This window comes from Agelaius tricolor, unplaced genomic scaffold, assembly GCF_023055355.1.
Source record: "Agelaius tricolor isolate 1412-34295 unplaced genomic scaffold, bAgeTri1.0.p SCAF_1, whole genome shotgun sequence".
Taxonomy (NCBI): domain Eukaryota; kingdom Metazoa; phylum Chordata; class Aves; order Passeriformes; family Icteridae; genus Agelaius; species Agelaius tricolor.
This window is the reverse complement of record NW_027269261.1, coordinates 70,792,937-70,819,222: the sequence shown is the minus strand read 5'-3', so window position 1 is coordinate 70,819,222 and position 26,286 is coordinate 70,792,937. Positions and strand designations below refer to the sequence as shown.

The 26,286-nt window shown below is 45.1% G+C and overlaps 1 long non-coding RNA gene across 1 annotated transcript; it reads left to right on the top strand.

Annotated features, from left to right (window-relative positions):
- The first annotated feature begins 29 nt into the window (after window positions 1-29).
- On the top strand, window positions 30-26,281 carry LOC139595736 (uncharacterized). The gene is made up of 3 exons (XR_011681109.1): window positions 30-158; window positions 2,107-2,226; window positions 24,260-26,281. It is a non-coding gene; the product is annotated as an uncharacterized lncRNA (long non-coding RNA).
- The last annotated feature ends 5 nt before the right edge of the window (window positions 26,282-26,286 follow it).

Below are 26,286 nucleotides of genomic sequence, written 5' to 3'. Positions count from 1 at the left end.
GGCCAAGGCCCCGCCCCCTGGATCGACCACGGAATCCCGGGATCTGGGAGCCGCGGGATTACAGCGCTGACCGCGCCGGTGGGGGGCCGTTGTGGCTGTGGGGGCTGATTCCCCTGCTAAAGCAGGGTTGTCTCAGAGAACGTGCCACAGAGTCACAGGTTCGTTAAGGCTGAAAGAAATTTCTGGATCTTGTCCAAACCCCCCTTCCAAGGAGTCGGTGACAGCACTTAGAGCGGGTGACGCAGGAACCCGCCCAAGCGGGTTTGGAGTGTCTCCAGAGAGGGAGAGTTCCCGACCCGCCCGGGTAGCCTGTTCCAGTGCTCTGCGACCATCCCATGTAAAGTTATTCCTTATGCTGAGGTGGAATTTCTCGTGTTTTAGTTTGTTGCTATTCTCACCCTGTCACTGTGCATCACCGAAAAGAGTCTGGCACCATCCTCTTGACAAATGCCCTTGGGTAATTTATATGCATTGATGAGATCCACTCTCAGTCTTCTCCAGACTAAACAGCTCCGGCTCCCTCAGTTTCTCCTCGTAAGAGATGCTCCAGACCCCTCATCATCAGTTTGGGTTTTTCTGGTACTGAGAAACCCCAAACTGGACACAGCATTCCAGATGTGACCTCTGGCCACACTCTTCCCAATGCACCCCTGGGTATCACTGGCCCTCCTGGCCACAAGAGTGCTGCCAGCCTATGGTCAGCTTGTCATCCACCAAGAGTCCCAGGTCCTTCTCCGCCAGCTGTTCTCTGGCACATCTGTCCCAGCCTGCACTGGCACCTGAGGTTATTCCTCCCCAGGTGCAGTATCCTATACTCGTCCTTGTTGAACCTCATTAGGTTTCTGTACACCCAGTTCTCCAGCCTGTCAAGGTCCTGAATCCATTCAGCTGGATAGGATTGCATCTATATGGTTCTTGATGCATCTCCAGTGAGGGAGGCTCCACGACCTCTCTGGGCAACCTGTTCCAATGCTCAGCCACCTGCACAGAAAGATGTTCTGACTCACATTTGTGTGGAACTTCCTGTGCTTCAGTTTCTGCCTGTTACCTCTTGTTCTGTTCTCACCAGGAAGAGCCTGGAAAGTATTTCAGACATAATAGAGTTCTCAGAATTTGGAGGGTGGACCCTCAGCAAACGTGTGAGAGCAAAAATTTAAAATATGACTAATTCCGAATTTGGCTGCAGGCATGATCATGCTCTACAGGGGAATGTGACCCTAAAGGTGTGAAATCAAAAGGCAGGTACAGGGGGATGTGACCCTAAAGGTGTGAAATCAAAAGGCAGGTACACACCATTAGTGGCAGCTTACGTCTTTGAGGGAGAAAAGATTGCTAATCATGCCCATTTGTAGGAATGTACTCATCTCTACAGATTCACGGTCCAGTGTGCAGCCACTCATAACTGCAATCCTGTAAAAATCTCACATTTGAGTTCTTATAAGTTCAGACTATGGGAAACTGTGACACAGAAATGGTGATGGCATCCCATGCAAGAGGAGCATTAGGCATACCTTAGAAAGAAGTTCTGTTCCAACATTAACAGAGACTGATGTGGGAAGTGGAGAGAAAGGTAGCACAATGCCACAACCAATGAGTTGAGCACCAAGTGTCCTGGTGCCATGATGTGGTAATCTGTGAACAGACAAAATCTCTAGTTTTTCTTGGAAATGATTTTGTGTTAATTATTTTTTTTAATAAAAGATTCTTGTTTTTTCATTTATATGCTTTGTAATTGCTTCTGGTTAGATCCTTGTAAGGTTCATAGACAAAGTTTAAGATATTTCCTTCTACGTCTTTTGCTATATACCCTGAGTATTGTACACTCCCTGCAGTGATGGCAACTCTTGCAGCAGACATTTTGGAAGATCCCTGAATGCATTAAAACTCATCCCCCTCTGAGTTTCCAGTCCTTAATGTTTTACAGCGAGGCAGTGAAAAGCTGCTGTGCACAGTAAAGAAGACATGACAGGTAAAAACCTACACATGTAATCAGAGCAGTTTTGTAAGCAGAGGAAATGCTCTTCCTCCAGCTGTGTTCATTTGCTGAGTTTGCTACTTCAGGCAGATAAAGGGACAGAGCTTTCACAGACGATTATGTTCCTGCAGGTTTTGTGAAAGCAGCCTGTTCGATGAGGAAGCTTTGTGAGGGCACCAGCTTGAAGGACGAGCTGTGGGTGAGCCAGGATCTTACAAGGCATTGTAAAATCCACACAGGAAGCAGAATAAGTAAGTAGAAAATCTCTGGTCAATGTATTCAGCAGATCACAGGAGTCCAGGAGGAAAGCAGGCACTGCTGCTGTTGCAGACCATCAGATAGGTTCTCAGTGCCATTGTTTGAACCCTGTTACAGATTTTCTGGCTGTTGTTGGCAACATCGCTCCTTTGCCCGGTTGGCGTGTGAGGGGATTGGTTGCCTGTGGCATTCACTGACCTAGGGACTGAATCATAAGGGGCTGCTTTCAGCCTTATCCTGTCTCTGCTTTCTCCCTGCCAGCCTGTTCCAGCTATTAGCCAGGAGCCACTGAAGAAGAGGGATGGAGAAAAATAATTCCTACTGTCAGCTCCAATATGCAGGTTTTTCCAGCCAGAAGGGAGCATGCTCCATAACTGAGCAGTAGTGAGCAGAGACCATTCTAACCTAAACCCCTATGGTTTATTTCAGTGTCATTCCTTACATACTCCATTTCCCTGTAAGTGATGTCATCCCTTGCTTCCCAGGAAAAGGGAAGAAGCAATGTATCTTTTTCCACTCATGGCCTGCCTGAAAGGTCACCCAGGTAAAAACAACCCCAGCTCCTCGGCTTTGAGAAGCAGTGTGGTCCACGGCAGATGAAGATATCATTATGGGATGTCTTGATTAGATAACTATTTGTAACCTAGAGGAATCTGATCTTTCCAAAATGCTCATAAAGTACTTTAAGGACCTGTTATGTCCATTCACCAAAGTGCTCCTTTTTTGCAACACAGCCCTGTCATGCTTCTAGCAGTTGTCATGAGCCCTTCCACATAAGCAGGGTCTGCACAGGTGGATTCTGCAGCCGTGGGGGCTGTCCCCAGCATCTCACAGTGCACTTCTACCATTACCCTGGCTTTCCTTCAGCACCCTGCCCTAGGTTCAAATTACTCAGTGTCCACACGTGGTCATTTGCACAGTGATTTCACAGTCACTGGCACCTCTCCTGCATGTCCTCTGCTGGTGTTTCTGATCTCATGGGAGATTGTCAGCTGCTGATTGCCTCTTACCACACCTTCAGGCTTTTATCAGGCTTAGTTCCAAAACTGCAGCTGACTGAGTTCAATCCTACCTTAATCCCTAATCGTGTGAGCCAGGAACACAAATTTCTGGCGGAAGAAAGTGTGCTTTGACAAGGTCCCCAAATCTCTGTGGAAGAAAAGCAGTGACAAAGCTGGTACGGTGCCAAAGATGACAATCAGACTGGTTTAGTGAGTAGGAATGGTGAAACTTGGAACAATGCAGCTGTAACAGATACGTACTTTCCAAACAGAACAGAAGATTTTATGACTGTAAAATGGATATTAAAACCTAGGAGATATGTTGTACCCTGTGGGAATTTGTGTCCCACATGTCACGACTGTCCTAATCTTCTGTGAAGTGGTGGACTGCCTTCCCACAGCTGACAGCCTGGAGAGCAGGGATCTCAGGAGGCTGTCCGGCAGATGGTGCTGTGGAAATTCTGCAGAGCAAGCACCATAGCAGGGTTCAGCTCTAGGCTTGGGCAGAATCAGTAAGTCAAAAACAGACTCTTCTGTGAAGTCCTTTTTATTAACAGTGCTCCAGATCAAACTAGGCACCTCCAAAGATGGACCCAAACAAAGAAATCCCTTGGCAATTACACCTTCTCAATCAAAGTTCACTCCTCATTTGACAGCTAGGACCAATGGTAATATTGGAATCTGGGAGCTTCTTACTTTTTATTGATTTTTCTTGCTGTTTTGTGAGTCCACAGTACTAAGTGGGCATCTCCTTAGACAATATACAGTGGTTCTGTATCCTGTTTCACATCCTCTTAGGCTCTTTTCTCTGGTTCTGCAGTTAGCTACTTGGCATGCTGTAATGTGGATGTCACAGCATATATACCACAATCTACAGGCTTTTCATAGTCTAGCTATTAATGTTTATGCTGCTACTGCTACGTTGAAACTAACATTTTCTACAAAAGTCCTCCCTTTGTTTTTATTAACATCGCTCTTATATGGGAGCAGAATACCCTCAGCTGTTGAGTACAGCAAGAGTTACCACATTTAATACAAATGAACATTATTTCAAAGATCATCATAAAAATGAATAACCTATAAAGAATTCATTTTGCCCAAGCTTCTCATCTGATACCCAGGAGGTGAACCAATATTTCTTGCTAAAGTATTGGTGAAGAAGTGACCAAATATTGTCCTTTTTTTTTTTTTTTTTTTGCATTAATTTTACTTGTTCCCACAACTTTGGACATTGGCTGAAGTCCTTCCACTCTGGTCAATGTACATGCAACAACTGGTATTATTGATTGTGCATGCCCCTCCTTGTGAAGCTAATAAAAGCTAATAAAATTAAGCTGCTATCACTAGTGAGTGTTTATATCCACATGCTGCAGCCATATCCATGTAATCTATGTGCAATCTTTGGAATGGGAAAAATGCTTGTGGTTGATTTCACAAATCAATTTTATAGGTAATAATTTATGACAGGTGGGACGGGTATTAGTAACTCTTTTTGCAGCTGTGTAGACACGCAGATCTGCCCATACTTGTTGTACTTGATTGGCCACCACTTCCATTCTTCCCTGAGCTTCATCATGGAACTACTGAGTTATCGGTTATTTCTTCAGTAAGACAGGTTTTGTCCCTATTCCTCATATTCCATCTTCAGTCTTGCACTTGTTCCAACTTTTTCCACAGTTCCTTTTCTTCACTTGTCACGCCTGGTTGGTCATAATCCTTCTGGATGGCCAACATCAGTCCATGAGCTCATCTGAAGGAACTGCCATGATGCTCACTGCAGGTTGATGAACTGTGGCTGCTGCACCAGTTAGGACATTCTCTTGGTGATTACAGTAGTGTCCCCTGTACAGAATGGACAGCAAACCACAGCAATTTCTTTGGGAAATTGGATAGTGTCCAACAAGTCCCAAATTTCTGTTCCATTAGCCACACCTTTTCCTGAGGAGGTGGGACACCCCTGTTCTTCCACAATATTGTATGGCATATGCCAAAAGCACACTTAGAACCTGTATGAATACTCACTTTCTGCTTCCCAGGCATTGCTGCTCAGGCTAAGGCAATTAACTCTGCCCCTTAAGCACTAACTGTTGCTGGAAGGACTCTGGCATCTGCAACCTGCCACTGTTCCACAACTGTGTAGCCAGGCTTTTGCTGCCTGTGCAAACAGTAGGGTGATCCATCTGTGGATAAAACAAGACCTGGGTTTTGTCTGCCTGTGATCTGCTCGTGCCTCACTAATAGTCTGGATTACCACGTCACATCAGTGGAGCTCTTCCCTTTCTCCCAGTACTGGTAATAGTGTTGCCAGGTGGAATCCCACATTTACATTTAAAAGAGTTAGTTTGTATTTCTGTGCACATTGTGCACAAGCTGTGACACACGCAGCTTGTGTCTTTAGTGCTTGTGAAGTAATTCAAATTTACGCGGCACATAAATTGTATATTGGCTGCCCTAATTCTAAAGATGGAGTTTTTTCCCCTATTGTAGCTGCCACTGGCACGGATCTAATGTATGTTGGAGCTCCAGCTGCCACCAGATCCAGCTGGACAAAATAAAATGTCACAGGTCTTCGATGAGGTCCTAATTTCTGGATTAATACTCCACTACCCACTCTTTTTTTGTACATATATACAGATCAAAAGGCTTTGTGTAGTCTGAAAGTCGTAAAGCTGGAGCCAAAACCAAGGGACCTTTTATAGCTCTGAAGGCTTTTTCCCATTCTGACCCCCGTGTAATGGGTTCTGTTTCTTAATTTTCTGTTATTTCTGCCAGAGATTACATTAGTTTCACTTATCCTGCTATCCACAGTTGGCAAAACCCAGCTGCACCTAAGAATCCTCATAGCTGGTTGTGGGTTTTTTTAACTGGCCAAAGAATTTAAATTTTACCTTTACTCTTTCTGTATCTATTACTTGCTGTCCTTCCTTTAAAACAAATTGCAGATATTTTACTCCTATTTGACACAGCTGGAGCTTGGAGAGAGATGTGCCCTTGGTTGCTAAGGCAGTACATAAATGTTTAATATCTTTCAAACAGTAATTGCAATTTCTACTAGGTGTTAGAAATAAATTATCTACATATTGCACTAAAATTAAGCCAACAGGTAACTCAGAATCATTTAAATCTTCTTTTAATATCCAAGAAAATATAGTGAAAGGCCCATTAAACCCCTCTAAAAGACAAGATCACATCAGCTGAAGTCTCTTCCAAGTGAATGCAAACAAGGGATGGCTTTCTTCATCTGTGGGAATACTGAAGAACACTGCATTTAGATCAGTCCCAATAAAACATGTAGCCCAGTGCATGATTTGCACGAGTGCAGGAGAGGGATCTGGCACTGAGGGGTGTGAGACATGCTGGTTCATTGCTCTCAAATCTGGAATAATTGAAACGCAGGATCCCCATCTTTATCCAGTCTGGTTTTTTTCCAGCTGGTAGCAGTGGGGTTTTACGTGGGAATTCAGCCGCTTCCAAGATTCCTTGGACGAGGCATGCTTGGTCTGGATGACCTTTCCCTGCGCTCCCGGGGATGGGATGCTGCTCTCAGCAGAGGGCGCGCCTCCCTTTGGTTTCAGGCGCATTTCGGCAGCCTCGCGTCAGGTCCCGACTGACTCCGCATCGCCCCGGGCGCCCCTGCCAGGGCTTTAGGCATCTCCAGATCGGGTTCCTGAGCCTCAGATGTTACACATTCACCCGTGATTGTCAAATCAGGACTCCGAATGATAGATGCAATTGTACATCCAGGGTTTGGAGATCTCTTCCTAATAAAAAAAGACAGGGATACTTCTCCTAATACAAATCTTCTCCACATTCCTTTATTTCCTATTTCTTACAGTAATTTCCACGTCCCATAAACTCAGATTTCCACAGTATTCTGAGTTCTTGCCTTCAGTCATTGCAGATTACTTCATGATTCCTGTCTTACATCTCCCATGACCAGCTCTCCATGATGCCCCCTTGTATGCAGTGGGCATTTTCTTTGCCAGTGACCAAGTTTCACAAAGTAATGACACTTTTCCTCCCATTTAATTACAAATCTTCTAAATATTTTTCAAATCTGCTATCTGACCTACCTCTGCCCTCTCTTCAAGGGAGAAATCCCTTCCTTCACCTCTGAGCTCTAAGCTCTTTGCCAGTACTGCCACTTAAAGAGTAGCCTCTTGCAGCTTTTCCTGTTTCTTTTCCTTTGCAAGTTCAGCTCTGTGTGTGTTTCTTCCCATCCATCAAACATAAACATGTAACACATAAACGTAACCATAAAACTTGGGGTCTTTTGTAATGTCCTCCCTTGTCACCCAGCCATATGTTCTTTAAAGTATTTCTGTATATCTGGAGTGATCAACAAATACTCCTGCCACTAGTTCATTGTTAGTTCTGTGTGGTCATTCCTCTGTGCTTTAATAAATCCCACCATGATCATCCCCAATATCACTAAGCTGTTCCGGTATCCTCTGCCCACATTCCTGTACTTTGGTCCAGTTCACTTCAGGTTCTCCACAAGCTCTAATATCTTCCACTAAATTATACCTCAGTTCAGGGTATCCCTTTCCCTATGCTGGGTACATTCCCCATACCTGTATGCCAAATTTGTGTGCCTTACTCTGATCAAGCCATGCTCACCTCTCCTACCATGCTTCTGAGCTGGGACTTGAACCCACTTGAAGACAGACTATCCAGAATTTAGTGCTGGAATTTTAGCACTCATCAGTCAGTGTCTCCTGTCCCCAAATTTCTCAGGTGATGCCAGCAGCTGGACATTTGGAGACCAGAGCATCCAACATCTAGTGCTGGATGCCTTGAGTCCCACTGGGTCCCCAAACTGCTATGGAAATTACACACAGCAGCCACCACAGCAGGGTTCAACTCCAGGCTTTCACCAAATCAATAGACTGGAAAGAGATTCTTCTACACAGTCCTTTTTATTAATAGCAGTACAGCTCAAGCTGGGTGCCTCTGAAGAGGGACCCTGAACAGAGAGATCCCTGGGCAATTATTTCCTTACAATCTAAATTCCCCATCCCTCATGCAGCAATTTCATAATATTGGGGTCTGGGATCTGCTGGTATTGCACTGGTTTGATTTTCTTGCTGTTTGAGTACTAGATGGTTATCTTATCCAGTAAACAGTGCTCCTACATCCCATTTAACATTTTCTTATGGATGTTTTGATCAATTCTTTAGTTAGCTATTTGGCTTATTGTAATATGGTTGTTACAATTCATGTGCCACAGTCTACAGGCTTTGTGCACTCTGGCTATTAATGTTTATGCTGCTAGTGCTAAATTTCTACAAACTTCTTGTACAGCAATGGCAATCCAACACAAAGCTGGCACATTCTTCAGCTTATGCTGCTGCCAAACAAGTCTGATGAGAAGGTGATGAATTTCCAATGATTTGCCATTTTTGTAGATATATTAATTCCCAATAAAATGCAACGTGGCATTGCATAAGACTAGCATATCTGGGCCATCAAAGCAACAAAAGAAAGGTGAGAGAGAGAGAAGATGAACAGGTTTACATGGCATATTTCATTGAAATGGGCATTGCTAACAAAACAGCTCTTTGTGAGGGCTTCAGAAGAACCTGTCACCATGGAAAAGCTGAAAGGCACCAGGATCTGCACTGTGTGTGGCTGGGATCCACTCAGGCTGCCCAGCCATGTTGGGTGGGCTCACAGTCCCTGTTCTGGTTCTGTTCCTGATCCACACTGCAAGCAGGAGCCTTTGTGTTTGGCCCAGCTGTCTTAGAAAAGTTCTTTCTCTGTGTCTGTCCTGTGACACAAAATGGTCCATTCTTCCAATTACTTCCAGTCAAAAGTTTAGTGTGACCACCCTGAGAAGCCATGAACCCTGTTGTTTTTCCTCTGGGAATAAAACAAGTGTTGTCCAGAGCCATAGAGGAGCTCTAACATGACCATACAAGGAAGAAAGGTCCCATGTTTTTCTTGGACTGCCTACAGGAGTGTAGCTCCCTCTTGGAATTGTCCCATTCTTGTACACCCCAATGTCCAATTTGCTTCCCAACAGTGGTAAGAAAATATTTTATTATTTCCTTGGCACGCTTCCTAACATTTTTGTGCAATTTCCACAAATACCCCCATAGATCCACTCCTGGCTAGGAACAAAGATTGTCCCAGACCAATAGGAATGGGATGGGGAAAGTGAAGAAGAGCTGAAGGGCCGGGGCATGGAAGCCTGTAGGATGGATGCCATGGTTTAACCCCAGCTAACTGCTGAAGGACAAGGTGAATCCAGTTGGTTTGCAGAGGGGAAAGATATGCAGCTGGCTTTATTTATGTCACAGTGCAACTCCTTAAATAAACTGGGGGCACTGCCCGTGGTCTGGCTGGGCATCAGTAAGAAGGGGGTGAGCAATTGCTATATAATACATCTATCATCCCTACTATGGTTGCTTGGAGCATGTTAACCCCATTACAGAAAAAATCACCGAGGACAAGCACATCGGTGATGGAACAAGGGCTGGTTTCAGCTGGCAGCTCTGTCCTGTGCAGCCACTCACTCACTCCTGGTAGTATGGGGAGGAGAATCAAGAGAGTAGAAGGGAGAAAACCCATGAGATAAAGACAGTTGAACAGGTAAAGCAAAAGCCATACATGCAAGCAAAACAAAAGAAAACAAGGAATTTATTTATAGTTTCCCCTGGGCAGGCAGGTGTTCAGCCACTCCAGGAGAGCAGGGCTCCATCACACTTAACAGTGACTTGGGAAAACAAACACCATCATTTCAAATACCCTCTTCCTTCTCCTTCTTCCCCAGCTTTACATGCTGAGCATGATGCCACATGACATGGGCAATCCCTTTGGTCAGTTGAGGTCAATTGTCTGGGCTGTGTCCTCTCCCAACTCCTTGTGCAGGCCCCTCTCTGGTGGGGTGGGGTGAGAGGCAGAAAAGGCTTTGACTCTGTGCAAGTGCTGCTCAGCAGAACTAAAATATCCCTGAATTATCAGCTCTGTTTCCAGCACAAATTGAATTATACCCTCCTCATATCAGATACTGTGAAGAAAATTAACTGTATTCCAGGGAAAACCATGACAATGGGAAAAGGGAGCTTTCCTGGGCAGTGTGCTGAATACTGCAGAACTTCATCCAGTGGGTAGTTTCAAATGGGAGTAAATTGTGGGGTATTCCTGCTGAGAGGTAGCAAATTCAGGAAACAGGTCCTAGAGCAAAGTGCTGGCAGCTTGTATCTCAGTAGTGCAGAGGTTAGTGGCAGCTCAGAACCCCACAGTGCTCCTGAATAAAGTGCAGTGCCAGAAGAGCCAGTTAAGTGGGAAGATAAGAGCTTAAGCACCTTATATGCTCATCTGTAACATTTGGGCTGTGACTTCCTGGAGTTTTACCCTTAGCAGAAATCCAGTGGTTGAGTTCCATCAGGAATCAATTTGGTTGGCATTTTGGCCTACTTTGTTCTTTGCTGTCGCTTCTAGGGAGTAACTGTGAGGATGTAATACTGAAGCTGAGCAGTGCTTTAGAAGCTGAGGGTTTCCCACTGACCTAGGGCCTATGCCTTTTTCTTTTCTTTCTTTCTTTCTTTCTTTCTTTCTTTCTTTCTTTCTTTCTTTCTTTCTTTCTTTCTTTCTTTCTTTCTTTCTTTCTTTCTTTTTCTTTCTTTCTTTCTTTCTTTCTTTCTTTCTTTCTTTCTTTCTTTCTTTCTTTCTTTCTTTCTTTCTTTCTTTCTTTCTTTCCTGGAATCCTTCCTTCCTGGAATCCTTCCTGGAATCTTTCCTTCCTGGAATCCTTCCTTCCTTCTTCTCTTTCATTCCCCTTTTCTCTGCCTTTCACCCAGCTGCACACAGGGAGCAGCCACAAGCAGCCCACACCTTGAGGAGGTGCAGGCTTTGCCACAGGGCTTTATGGGGCACTAATGCCAGGAATATTAGCAATGAAAGCTATGGCACAGCTGCTGCTTCTCTGGAAGTTGGTAAGTGTTACAGCTAAATCCAGCAACTGGGACTCAGGGGTATTATGAGGATAGGCACAACAAAGATGCAGTAAGTGGATTATTTGAAAAGTCTGCACCCCCCTTTTTTCCCTCTCAGTTTCCCATTTTTGTTTAAATTAACTATTTTATGCCATATTGTTAAACGTGACCTAAAAATGATGCAATAGCACTGTCTGTAGAAACAGAAAATAATTTGTAAATTATGCTCACTGCTTGTCACTCAAAGGTCTCCAAACTATATCTGTTTTGATAGTTGACCTTGCAAACTCAGGAAGACAGAAATAAGTCACAAAGATTCCTGTGGGTTAAACTATTTTCCAAGCTGATTATGAAGCTTAAAGCTCAAATGGTCTTTGCACAGAAACTCACAAAATACCTTTTCTTTTTCAAGGGTTATCACCACCTAATTCATTTTACCTCTGATTTCGCATTACAGGTATTGCCTTCTCCTCTGCTGCTCAGAAATTGCTCGGGAAGTGTGATATTATGGTCCTCCCCACAAGTCTGCCCCAATATACAGCAGCCATCTGTTCACCATGGCTGGGCTTTTTTAACAGATGTTGTTGGAATGTTTAAAAAAGGCTTTCCTTGACATTTTATTTATTATGATCATAACCATGCTGCCAGTGGTCAGGAAAAATTCACATTGACACCATTGCCTGGCTGCTACCTGTGAAAGATTTGTCCAAGAAATAGTTGTAAAACCTTGAATGTGATAAATAATAAATTAGAACCAGACAATGTTCTGAGTTGGAGGGGACCCACAAGGATCATGGACTCCAGCTTGTGGCCCTGCACTGGACAGCCCCAAGAATCCCACCATGTGCCTGAGAGTGTTGTCCAAACATCTCTTGAATTCAGTCAGGCTTGGTGCTGTGACCATTCCCCTGAGGAGCCTGTTACAGTGCCCACCCATCCTCTGGGTGAAGAAACTTTTCCTGATATCTAAACTAATCCTCCCCTGATACAACTTCAGGCCATTCTCTTGGGTCCTGTCATTGGTCACCAGTATTATGCACAGTGGCTTGTATTGACTTCCAGAGAGGTTTGTCAGCTTTCATTTATGATTTTTAATTAACTACCATTCTCTGCTTTACTTTGTCCATTGCTTCATTTTAAGGAGCAACATTGTCTGGGGTTAGATGAACATTTCAGAAGGCAAAGAATGAAGATTCTTTTTCTTTAAGATTGAATCCTAGTAGATGTCATGACAAGAATAAAAAGGACTGTGAAAACTGTTCCTGCTGGCTGAACTGATCTACACTTACACTGGTAGCTGGAGCAGACACCTATTGACCTATACCCCTGTATGTAGAGCTAGAGGAATGATGGGAAAGGGCAACTGAAATGATCAAGGAGATTATCTAAAGATCACCTCATGGGGAGCTTGGAGGAAGGCTGGAGTTCTGCAGAGGAGATGGCTGAGGGGACATACTGGAGGTTTAGAAAGCAATAGCCAAATGGAAGAGTGACTCACAAATATTGCATCAGCAAACATCAGTATGGGGGAGACTGGAGGAAACAAGTAGGAGCTTGGTTTAAAAGAGACATTTGTTAGGCTGGTGGCAGTGCACTTCTGTTGCTGGCAGCTACATAAACCTGGGGGAGTCAAACGGTATCAGCAAGTTGACTAAGGAATTAGATGGACAATAATAGATCCATAGGTGGCTGCTAAAAGGGCTAGGCTAGGACATACCCCTGAACATCTCTAGCACTGTAGCACTAAATAGATACAGCAGAGAAGGGGGCAGTGGTCTGCAGGGAGTGGCAAGGCTCATGTGCTCTCTTCTGATAGCCTCTGCCCAGTGAAAGCACCAATGTGTGCTTGTACTCATGTGTACCCACTGTCTTCAGCCCACTTCCAATTGAGAGGGTTCTTTGCTTCAAAAGATTACTTGTTTTTTCCACAGTCTTCTTGGCTGCAGTGTAATCAACAACTGCTTGAAGACACTTTGACTTTTCTGCTTCTGTATCAGAAATGTCCAGCCCAAATCCATCTTCCCCTGCCAAGGTAATTTCCACTTGGTCCCAACCATTCCAGATGAGATCTTTCATACAACAGGAATTGGCTGTGGGTTCAGTCTGGCTACACAGTTCTGTGACATTCACTTCAATGCTGCCCATGGTAAAAGATGGGAAGTCTGCAATAAATGAAGAAGGGGGTGAAGCCTCTTTTGTAGGCCTTTGGTGCTGGACTCTGGTCCTCTGCGTGCTGAGCTAAAATAATGGTCATGGGCATTCTAGGCACAGAGGGCAGGGAGTGCAGAGAGAAGGGATTTAGCCCGTCCTGGCAGGGATGGGGACATGCACATCTTTGCTATGAATAAAGCCAGGCCACCGCTCCAGGTGGTCCTGACCACAGGGTGAATCACCAGTAGCTCCAGCCCAGCCAAGCACAGCTCTCACAGCTGCAGCAGAGAAGGCAGGCCCACAGTGGGCAGCCTTGCTGCTCAGTGGGGGGGCATTTTAAAGCTTCTTGGGTTTTCCACCATGACTCTGTCAATCTGTTGAAGTAACAACTGGTAAAAATACCATTCTGTGTTTTCATATTTATTTTTCCTTCACTGATTTCCATCTTTTTTTCCTTTCCTCCCCCCCTCTGTAACTATCATTCTGACAAAACCAGAGCTGTTTTGTATTCTCCATCTTATGTCAGGCACCAGGTAATAAAGATCTGTAAACCAGATGCAGAGGCTGTGCAAGCATAATGAAAGGAATAATGTGATTCTGTAGAGCTTTTATTCTCGTTCCTCATGAAAGCACAGCGCTTCGTGACAAAAATCTGCCACCTCAACCTTTTCAAACATGGGCTGCTATAGAGAGTTATTACTTTGGTGAGGTGAGGATGTAAGATTGATTTGTACAATGTCATCACACCATGGTGACATTGACTCCATTACCAGTATTTATTTTCTAAGCTTTTCCATTTACAGGTCATTTACCTTTTTAAACTACCATAGCAAATGGAAGGGCTGTGTTCAGTGCCACATCCGCAGCTGGACTTGGGCTCCCCCTGTCCCCAGTGTGACACACATCCCCTGCCTGAACTGCACCCAGAGTTTGCATTATTCTTTCAGATGTGCGGTGCTCTGCATTTTGCCAATTTTCTGATACAGTAAGGAAAAAAAGGATAATGTACAAACAAATTGGTTTTTAGGCTCCTAAAACCTACTTTAAATTGATTGAGCAGATTTTTAAAGACAAATACAAGGATCTTTAGTGCTCTTCTCCAATTCTGACAAAGGATTAACAGACCAACACCAGGCTGAGACTTTGTGTGTTGTGATGTTGATTTTTTTTTCACAGCTGAGCTTTCTATCTCGAAACATCAGTGTTTCTAATGCAAATGCTACAGCCCTTCACTGTAGCAACTTAGAGGAGCAATGCTATGATTTTAATAAAGCTGTCAGATTAAGTGACTGCATGGTTACACCATGATATTAATACATGTTCTTAACTGTCAATTAGTTAACTGGCTAATAAAAAGAGCCAAGCTTATAGGATTTCAGTAATGAATATAATGCTTTGTTTCTGGGCAAAACATATGCTTTGGATATATAATTAGAAAAAAGCCCCCCTCTCTCTCCCCCATCGAGAGAGCATGTGCAGCTGAATAAAGGAGCTCATTATACCTGCGAGGGGTCAAAGTCTGTGGATCTGTAGCTTATGGTATTATGACAGATTACAAAATCACTCTATTATGTTAGTCAATCTGTTTCCAAGCACAAACTAGCAGGGAGCAGGGCACTAGAACCTCCCGAGCAGGGCACCCTTTGGCTGTTCCCGGCAGTCTTATGATGGGTCAGCTGGCAGTGACACCACCCCTGACAGCTCACATGTCAGACCTTCCCTGCCTGACTTCTGCCTTTGTTACCGCCTCTTCACAGACAATCAATCCCTGCTTCAGGCTGCAAAGAGCTCCCAGTAAGAGCTGAAACAAATTTGAAATCCATGTGTAGCCATCACTTGTGCTAATGAAAGGGAAAAGCAGAGCACTTATGCTCCAGCTGACCTCTCTCAGGCTCTCACCTTAAATAAAAAAAAGTAAATAAAAAGTTTTAGATAGGGGAGCAGCTAAACGGCAGCAGGCAGGAATGAAAGCATTGGACTCAGCTTTGGTGCATGCATCAGTTTAAAAGGGAAAAGGTAATTCATATGTAGGATAAGGAGATTTCAGACATGATGGAGATCCTAAGAAATGTTTGACTTTCCTAATCTTTTAGGGAAATTATTCTGCTGGAAAGTCTTATTCAGTCAACTCAGCATAAAACTCTTTGGTACCAAGGGGAAAGAAAATCCTCTTGTATTTGAGAAACGCAGCAGTAGTCAGCACTGTAGGCACAGACATTTCTGACAGACCACAACTTTCTGAGATTCTACTGATTAGAGGGGGTTCCACCACTGCCTTGAGCTGGTTATTTTGCCCTCTCACCAGTCTGGCAGCTGTGCCAAGACCAGGAGGGCCCCAGGGCTCCCAGTGTGGCACAGAAAGACTGGAGAGTAAAGCAGAACCAGCAGGCTGGCTTAGGTAGCCCTTAAGGACTGGAACTAACAAAGCCACATTTTTGCCCCATGATCAATTGATTGAAGTGTCCAGGAAGATGCAAAGTCTGGCTGTAGCTTTCCCTGCAGCTGCAGCTTCTACAGGCTCTGTCCTGTGGAATTTTGCCATGGCTAACCAATGGTGAGGTCAGGCTGTCACCTCTTTGAGGGATAATTTCTGGGTGATTTATTTCCTCTCCTCAGCAGCCCTTATCATGAAACTTATAGGAGCTCCTCTCTCTTTGTATGTTCCCCCTCAAGTCGAGTTTGATTAAGATTTGCCAAGAGATTGCAAATATAAGAGATCATAATCTGGATTCAGACCCTTTAAGACACAAGCTTGCTTCCCCCAGGAAGCCAGACACAGAATGTGCTTGTCCTGTTATTCATTGAGAGCTTTTTTTCCTTGAAATACCATGTAGAGTATACCATGTACAATTTTAACCATCCTTTGTTTACAACAGCCACTTGAGTGTCACTCAGCAGCAATAGCAGCAGCAGCTTCTTACATGGTCAATAAGGGATTGAGCTTAGGGCTGGTCCTAGAATGAAGGGATGTCCAATGCTCACCCTGAATTGGGGTTAACAAGCATTTAAGGAGCTATTTGGCTCTCCCTGAAACAGATACAGGGCTCCCAGCTCCTGCACAGTGGACTGCTCAAACCTCCAGGGATCACAGCAGAAGCTTTGACACCAAATCCACAAAATTTCCTTCCTGGACACACTTGTGCATGGAGCCAGGTGGCACAGAAAATACAGTGCAGACAGCCTCAGCATCAGGAGGAGCCACAGCTCCTGGAGGACAAAGACTGGCCAAGAAGAGGTTTTTGTAGGATTATACTGGACACCATCTTGCCCCAGTTTCTTGGCTCCTCACTAGAGCTGCTGGGTTCACTTTCAGAGGTACCTCTGCAAAAACAGGAAACTGAGAAGCTCAGCATAGACTCACCTTGGGGCAACTGTTTCTGGGTGGTCCTGCATGAGCAGGGGGATCACACCAGAGGTCCCTTCCACCCTCAAGTATTCTGTGATATTTTGAGGAGGACCAGTATGTATTTGACAAGTATAACACTACTGAGATGTGGATTCATTCCATAGCCTACATGAAGGAAGGGCCATGATTCTGGACTCAAACAACCACTGGAGTGATGACAGCTGAATCTTCAAAGCCACCCTGGGTGTTCACTTGTGAACATGCACATGGCTGAAACACTGCAAGGAAGCATTAGAGGGGAAAACTGAGGATTTATGTGAAACACAAGCAGAGGGAGTTGCTTACAGGACCCAGTGAGGAGTTCTTCCCACCCTGCAGATTCCAGGAGCTGTGTCAGCTGTCCTGGCCTGAGTGGAACACTGCTGAGACACCCAATCCTGAGTGAACCACACACCTCTAGGAGCCCCTGCCTCCCTTCCATGTGCCTGCCCATTTCAGCAGTGATTTCCTCGGCATAGCAGCTCCCTGGGCTCCCCAGGGGTTCCTGGTCAGTGAGCCCCTGACCTGACAGGGCCATGGGACCCAGTAAGTCACTGTGAGTGTTCTGGGACCTGTAAACTCATCAATGTTAACCTCTCCCATCAACTTCTTCTTGCTGCACCCTTCCTTGGCCTGCTTGGTGTTTAGCAAGTGATCACGCCATTACCTCTTTGTGGTAATAAACTTACCACAGTTACAAGGCACTCTCAAAATCTTAACTTTTTCATTTTCAGTACCCCTTCAAATTAGCAGGAAAACCTCTGAATGGGGAAATATTAAAGTAGGAAACCTATTCCTTTCTCCTTGAACCATCAGCTCAGGTAAAGAGATGGAAAATTTCCCATAACTAAGTTTTGCTGTTATTAGAACAAAACCAGAAGGGAACTTCTCCTTTACTGGGGAGTAGCCTTTACTGGCAAACACCAGGAAATCAAAATTGATGTATTGGGACCAATGTGTCATTTTCAATAAAAACTCCCAAGTTTCAAAAAAAAATACATGGTTTCTTTCCTTATTCATCACCTCAAAGATAGACAATCTGTCAGTCTCTTTCTCTTGGAGATATCTGCTGTACTTCAGGAGCTACTTCTCAAATTCACTCACAGGTTTTCATACACATTTACCTATTTCATTACAGAATATACAGTGTTTCCAGTCATACAAACACCCTGTTAATCCCTGGAGGCTGCATCCAGGCATGGCAAGAGTCAGTTCATGTCCTTGGAGACTGACAGGGCAACATTAGTTTACACTGGGCAATGCTCTGATGTACTGGCTAGCAGCCAAAGAGTTCATGACTTTTATATGTTTCAACAAAAGGCGTTGAAAAGAGCTTTTGATACGGTTATTTGGTGAAAGAGATCAAACGTTTCCCCTCTGCATTAATCCGTTTCATGTTTTCAGTATATAAACTAATTTTTAGAAATCTCATCTTGCAGGTGTTTGAGCACATGGTTTGACAAACAATTATTTGGGGCAAATGTGTTACTGGGGGAACTGCAGAAGAGAAACAGCAAAGGTTTAGGAAAACCCAGCAGGCTTAGAAAGTGTGAACAAAAAATGAAGGGTCCTACCCACAGTGCCAGAGCTGGCAGGCACAGTGGAGACAGGCTCCTGGGCTAGAGATGACCCACCACAGCAGCTCTCATGTTCCTCAATGGGCAGTGCTCACAGGCAGCTGTCACCCCAAAGCCTGTGCCAGGAAACTACAGATGCCCGGGGTCTGTGTTCCAGCAATACAAGAACTGCATGGTGACTCTGTCTCTGTGGGAGCCTCTCAGGAGCCCTTGGCCAGTCCCGAGTCGGCAGACACCGGGGGGCAGCCCCGACACGGCTGACAGCAGGGAGACACTGTCTGTGTGTGCCCCGAGGGTACTGAGGGCACCTGGGCTGGCAGGGAGTCACTGTCTGTGCCCCGAGGGTGCTGAGGGCACCTGGGCTGGGGGCAGACACTCTCTGTGTGTGCCCCGAGGGTGCTGAGGGCACCTGGGCTGGGGGCAGACACTCTCTGTGTGTGCCCCGAGGGTACTGAGGGCACCTGGGCTGGCAGGGAGACACTCTCTGTGTGTGCCCCGAGGGTGCTGAGGGCACCTGGGCTGGCAGGGAGACACTGTCTGTGTGTGCCCCGAGGGTGCTGAGGGCACCTGGGCTGGCAGGGAGACACTCTCTGTGTGTGCCCCGAGGGTACTGAGGGCACCTGGGCTGGGGGGAGACACTCTCTGTGCCCCGAGGGTACTGATGGCACCTGGGCTGGGGGAAGACACTCTCTGTGTGTGCCCTGAGGGTGCTGAGGGCACCTGGGCTGACAGCAGGGAGACACTCTCTGTGCCCCGAGGGTGCTGAGGGCACCTGGGCTGACAGCAGGGAGACACTCTCTGTGTGTGCCCTGAGGGTGCTGAGGGCACCTGGGCTGGGGGGCAGACACTCTCTGTGCCCCGAGGGTGCTGAGGGCACCTGGGCTGGCAGGGAGACACTCTCTGTGTGTGCCCCGAGGGTGCTGAGGGCACCTGGGCTGGGCGCCTGTGCAGCACAAGAGACACCAGAGACATCGGTAGAAGAGAAAGGGCCGACTCTTAGCAGGGGTTAATCCAAGGTTTTATTAGGATCCCAAAGGAGCTCCTGCACCTCAGGGGGCCTCCTCCCCAGAGCCCCAGGAGATGTGCCAAGGTTACATTTAAAGGGAGGTGGAAACCAAAAGTAGGTAACATTTTACCAACCAATGAGTGACCCTGAGGGATGGATGCTGGGGGATAGACATATAGGACAGCATATGGGGCAAGGCTTGGGGGCTGACTCCTGGCCTCTGGCTAATCACTCAACGACTTGGACCGAAACTTCTGGATGGAGGGGATGGGATGCTGAGTGACTGACAGAGAGCCAGGGTGGGGGTTTGGGGATGATCTCAGCAAAGGAAAGGGATTACACAGGTAAAAGGAGGGGGGTACAATCTGGGATAAACCATTTGGGAAAAATACCAATGGTGCTCCTGTGCTGTGCCAGGACCTGCCTGGCCTCTCCCAGGCTGCTGCCCGGCTCAGGCAGCTGAGCCTTCGCCACCGGGGCAGGGACCGACCAAGGCTCCTGCTTCCACGTGGGCAGCAGGGCTTGCCCGAGGGTCATGAGAGGCTGAGCTCACTTATACACCGCTCAGCACTTGTTTTCTGACCTCTGCAGCCCCTTTGTGAGCCCTGGCCCACACTTGTTTGTATGAGCCTGGCTATTGTATGTGAGCCAGGCTTCACTGTTCTTCTCAAAAGCTGTCCCCAAAATGAGATTTACTTCTAAGAAATAACAAAGCCCAGGCAGGCAGGCAGTCATACCTTCTTCATCATTCCTGGGGTTTTGATTTCTTTTTAAATGACCTCTAAAATATTTTCTCATTAAAGCAAGGTCTATTTTTAAGAGACCAATGTCATTTAATTAGTCATTTTGTACAAGAGGCACATCTGACTGGAATGTATGCTCCTTTTATCCCCTTTTAGCAGATATGCATTTTTTTCCTAGCAGTGAGTAAGATGGGGTCTCTTAGTCTCTCAATCTCTACTTTTTTCCTCTTTTACCTCATCTCCCCTCTCAGATGCGGGAAGCAAGAACAGTAGAGTCTGTGCACCTCCATTTCACAGATAGTCTGACTCACGGCAACAGGAACTAAGAGGTAATGAACTCTGACATCAGGAAGGTGCACTTAAAAGGAAAAAGAAATATGTATATATATATTTAAAATCTATTTTAGACACTTTCATCTATTACTTCTATTTCTGTCCACATTGACTTATGCTTATTGTCCCCTTGGAATGAGTTTCCAGTGTAAAAATACGAGAGTTTCATAATGTCAGACCATGGAGATAAGTCACAGCTTAGTTCCTGCCCCAATCACATAAAGGATAGTGCTATTGCAGCTGTGTGAGCATCAATCTTCTGGGGAAAAAAATGCAGATCTTGAATCAAAATGATCAGAAATAGAAACCAGAACAGGGAAGAAAACATGGGTTTGCCAAGTTTAAGTGCCTTCAAGATTGTATGGTTGATTCAGAAGAGTTGGTTGAAGCGCAGAGCACAGGGGTCATATCTGGCATCCCTGTGCTGAGGCCAAGTATCCAAATCCCTGTGATGTGTCCTTTTTGCTTACAGACTTCTAGACACAGCAGCAGCAAAAACATTGAGAAGGTGAGAGATCAGGCAGAGCATACCTGTTTCTGCTTTGCTTTTGAGCTTGCCTACCTACATGTAAGACTGCTGACTGCTGCAGCCAGGTGTGCACTACAGGGCAGCCATCCCATCTGGGGTAAACCCCTAAACCCAAGGGGGAAGCCTGGTCCCTGTCACAGAGCTGCAGTCCCTCTGCATGCTTGTCAGAAAGCACAGGACACGGGGTTTTATTTCTGACCTCTTACTACAGAGAGCTGCTTTCACTTGAACAGAAGCATGGGCATCTGTATGTGTTAAGAGGCAGAAATCTGCCCCTCTTACCAGCCACAGGGGATCAGCTTGTACACACAATCTCCTCAGGAAAGTGAGAGAGAAGCCCTATAAAGAAACTAGGCCCCTTCACCTGCTTGATTTTTGGAGTGGTTCCTCACCACCCACCCATTTGTGAGACAGCCACATGCTCCCCAACAAGGCTGGCACACACACAGCTGCTGCTGGGCCAAAGCAGCCTCTGCTACAGACTCGTGGAGAATGCAGGTAAATATCACAGATAAGAACAGGCAAGCTTGCTTTGACCATGCCAGCCAAGAGGCAAGCTAAAAGCCAATGAAATTGTTCCAGGAAAAAGAAAGAAAAGAAAAGCTTAATCTTAGTAAAAATATAGTCCCTGAGCACTGGCGGGGTCAGGGTCAGGTTGGGTTACGCGTTGTATAAGTCCCCATTATACAAGCCAAGGCAGGCAGAGGCTTTCCCAGGACTATTCAATCCTTCTTTCTCCTGCTCAGTTTCACTGCTGTTCCCTCATTCCTTCCTTCTCACTATCCCTTCTTCTGATGCTTGCTTGGACAACAAACAGGTCAGTCCAAGTGCTTCTATTGCTGTGATTTAGAAGATCTCATAAATCACTTCCTCTGTGAATAAAATATGACTGTGGGAACTTAAGAGTGGCCCTAAAGTTACTCATGTGAGTGGCTGCAATAAAGGCAGCTGCTTATCTATGTAGCAGAAAAAATAAGCATATTATGCAGTAGGAACTGAGCCTGCTGTAACACAGAGTGACCAGGTAGCCCAGGGGCTAAATGCAAGCATCAGGTACATCTGTGCAGTTTGGAGAGCAACAGCAAACAGTGCTGAGGGGCTCCTGATAATTGAGAAAAAACACACAAGTATTCCACAGAAACATGGCTGTTACTATTCCTCCATTTTGAACCAGCTGCTGAGGACAGTGTTTTCCCCTTGAAGTATGCATGTTCCTCCCAGGGCACTCCATCATATTCACCTTCAGATTCTGTTCTTCCATGGAAAATTGTCACATCAGTGGCAAATTAATATCTTTGCCAACACTCACAAGGCCTTTTTTTGCATCCCAGCACTCACCCTTCAGGCACATGTTCTGAAAGCATCTTCAGGTTTGTTTGGGTTTTCTTTTGTTTAAATGGAGCAATGCAAAGTAAGGCTGCTTCCCCTAACAGACTTCCAGAGTGCATTTGCTCCTCCAGAAACAGCTTCCTTCAAGCCCTCAACTCTCTTATTACCAGATCATTTTTGACTCTGTGTTCTGATCACCTGAGCAAAAGGAGCATTCACCAGAAATAACATGCACTGTCTAGACTCAGAACCAACACCTGCATTTGAAAACCTGCTCCAGTAAAGTGCAAATGCACTATATTTTTTGATAATGTCTACATGTTTAGGTAATTGTTCTCAACTCAGCACACATCTGCAATACCTTGAACCACATTTCTCTGGGTTTGATATCCTAAATTTGACTCCAAGACCCCAAAAAGCTGCTGAAACATGTTGGCAACTCATCATAATCTTCCAAAGAAAAAGAAACATAACATTGTACTGCAAACAGAAAATTCATTGCAGTTTTGAGAACTGTGGAGAATATACAGATGCCCCAGCAAATACAACTTGCTTCTTAATCAACTAGAAGGGAAAGTAATTATCTAAAACAGCATTTTCATGACAGAGGGAAAGAACAGAACAGTAATCAAAACCCACTGAAAACCCAGTTGAAGTTTGCCACTATAGCAGGAAGAGAACACACAGTTTTATCTGGAAACTGGAGAGCTTAAACTTCTCAGACCTGCCCAGTATTATGCACAAGAACAGACTTTCTATTATACATTACACAATACTGAACAGGTGTGAATACCTGTGCTCTTACTTCCCTGTCTCCTTCTACAGACTCCTTTGAAAACCTTCTGTCTTACCACATCTATCTTGGGACTCCTTCTTGCAAAGCCAAGATGCCTGCCCCTTGCAGTCTGTTTTTGATGCAGCAGAGTAAAATTCTATTCTTTGAAATGCTTGAAAAAAGGTTTTTGAATGAAGTCCAAAGGAAGATTTTGATTGCCAGTGGCCGTTCTCTCTGTCTTAACCTAGATCAGTTTGACATAAGCCATTTATTTTGTGGTTAACCCCAGAAAAATCCTGAAGGGAGTATAAATTTGTGCATTAATCCTGCTCACCGGTTTGGTTCCGCTTAGTTTTGGATGAAGGAGGTGCCACATTGCGACACTCTAACCCACATTTACCTTTTCAAATGCTTTAACCTAACCCCATTTGGGAAGCCTTCTGTGACTCTCACACCAACTCATTGTTGCAGAGGAGAGAAAGTCACACCACTGTAAGTGCTGAGCATTACAATGAAATATAAAGCAGCATTAAAGTTGCTCCGTGCTTAATGCGGCGGTTTAAGCAGCTAATCTTGTTTCGGTTGAATGGCAGGTTCATTACAGCAAATAAATCAGTAACGTGCACAATTATTGAAGAGGAAAGACACATTAAACCAGTTTAGGGCATCATATTGATTTTCCAATTTTTTTTTTTTTTAGTGTCCGATTTAGCTTGGCGTTTTTCAACAGTCAGTTCTAATAAATGCTTGTATAGCACAGATTAAGCAGGTGGGAACACTGCCCAGAAAGAGTATTATGAATAACTTAATGCACTGGTTTAATTGCAGCAATCCATGATACTTACTGTGCTGGCACCAGAGGAGAATTTTCAGTATTAAAAGTTAAAAATTCAACTGAGCTACTAGCGAGTATCTTTCTTTTAATAATTATTTGGAAAAAAAAATCCATTATTTTCACCTCAGATGGGAGCAGAGGAAGATTAGAGCTCATGTAACTATTTAACTTATTTCTGCCACAGCTAATTAAGATACTGTTAAAAAATAATTAACATTTACTTGACACAACTTTGCCTCTGACATGGCAAAACATTGCAGCAGTGTCCCTGATGTCTTTGTGCTCAGTCAGCCCTATTCTGCTCAATCCCCTTTGCAAACAGGATGCACAGAAGTGAAAAAGCCCAAACCTAGCTCATATTTCAAGCAACAGGCTCCTTTCAAATCCTTACTCAAGAGTATCCCCATATTTCTTCCCCACAGCACCAGTTCCCTGGCACTATCCTTGCCACAGTTCGGAGCAGATGCAGGAGGAAACCAGTTTGGAGCAGCACCAACTTTCCAGCAGAGCAAGGCATTGAAGCCGCTGCCATCACAGAAGAAGATGCTGATCTGACAGCTCCCTAAGCCCACACCCAGTCCAGGGTACAGACCATGCCAGGAACACTTGAAAGGCCAGCAAAGATGACAGTAACCTCTTCCAAGTGCAGGTGTTTGATACAGCTATCACACAACTGATGGTGGTCACTGATCACATCACCTGTTTTCTTCCTTTCCATGTTATTTTTGTCTTAGATTAGGTTAGGATCTTGCACTTCAACTCTTGGCACAACACAAGGCACATAAATCACCCTGGCTGCCTCCAGCAAGTAGCAACACCCATCACAATGCTGGGAGAAGCAAGACTCCAGAGAAATCTTGCAGAATTTACTGGCTTCGCTCTTGCAATGTAACTTTTCACTCTGGCAAAGATACAGAATGCACACACTTAATGAAGGTCAGACTAAAAACGCTTACATCAGTCCCAGAGGAAAAATTCACAATGAAATATGAACAAAAATTGATAAGTTACCCATACATTCTGATTAGGAGTACAGTGATTTTGCTAATCACACAGCTTATCATTCCAGAGGATCTCTATATTCAGGGCATGAAAACTAAGGTAGAAATTAGCAAAAACACAAGATTTGATGGTACTTGATTAACTGGGCAGAAAGCATCAGAAACAAAACGTTAGGAAACTGAAGCCATTTTGCGATTATAGCAGGTATTTAATGAAGATGCAGAAAGCAGCCATTACACAAAAAAAAAAAAAAAAAAAACAAAAAAAAAACCTATGTTTGTGTTTTTTTAATGTCCCTTGTCTAGTGCTAAACAGGAGTCCTCACTCAGCTCAAAACAGACCAGGAGCTTTAAAGAACCTTTGAACTAGGATTATTTTGACACCATCACACAACCCAGGTACCCTCCCAGAAGAAAGCAGCTGCTTTTCACTCAGAAGCAAGTCTCTGCTGTCATCCTACTCCTCACTCCCAGTTCTGATCTGTGCAGGCCCCCCAGCACAGAGCTCAAGCTCAGCTGCACTGCATGCAGCAGTCCCCAGCCCCACTTCGACCAAGAGGCCAGAGCATCCCCCTTGCAGCTCAGCTGCCATGAAGGTCACATTCATACCCCTCTTTTCTCAGCCTCTTTCAACCACCTGTGCACTTTAGCAGCCTCCCCCATGTGTGCTTACAGACCCCCATTTCTGAACCTCTGCTCCACTCATCAATGAAATCCTCTACTCCTCCCACTTGCCTTTCTCCTGTGCAGATTCCCTTTCAAGTTCCTCTCCTGAGCATACAGGCAGCTAGAACCACACCGACATTGAAGCTCCCCCACCTTCCTGGACGTCCCTTGCAAGGGACAAGACTAAAATCTGTCTTTGCAAATCACAGCACTAGAGCACAAGGCTCCTGCCATCAGCAAGACACCAGACTCTCTCCATGGTGAGGCATTGCACTGCTGCTTTTTAAACCCCACAGCCCAGCAGCTCCAAGGGGCTGCTGCAGGCAACCAAAAGCCTCCCCACACTAGGACAGCAAGTTACCCCCAGCTGCCTTACTGCTGCACCCCCACCCGTGAAACTCAGTCACAGTTAACACAAGCCTTGCCACAGACTGCAGGAGGCTTGGACAGAGCTGAAACCCCACCCTCCCAGCAGTGGCTGTTCTGTAATTCAGCACAGCACTGCTCTGAAAAAACCCTTCTGGTGCTGCTGTCCTGCAAACAGCATAATGAAGAACTATAAGCAGGTGCTTCTGAACACAAACCCAGAACAGGAGGAGTATAAAACTACTACAGATGAAGCAATTAAGTAACCACACTGTTCACTGTTTAGTGACTATCTTTATTAGAGCTGACTTTGCATGTTTTGGGGTTTCCTAGTAAGTATAAATAAGAATCAAAGTGCTACCCCCCCACAGTAAGAAATCTTTATTTCCACCAAAAAAAAAATACAAACAACCAGT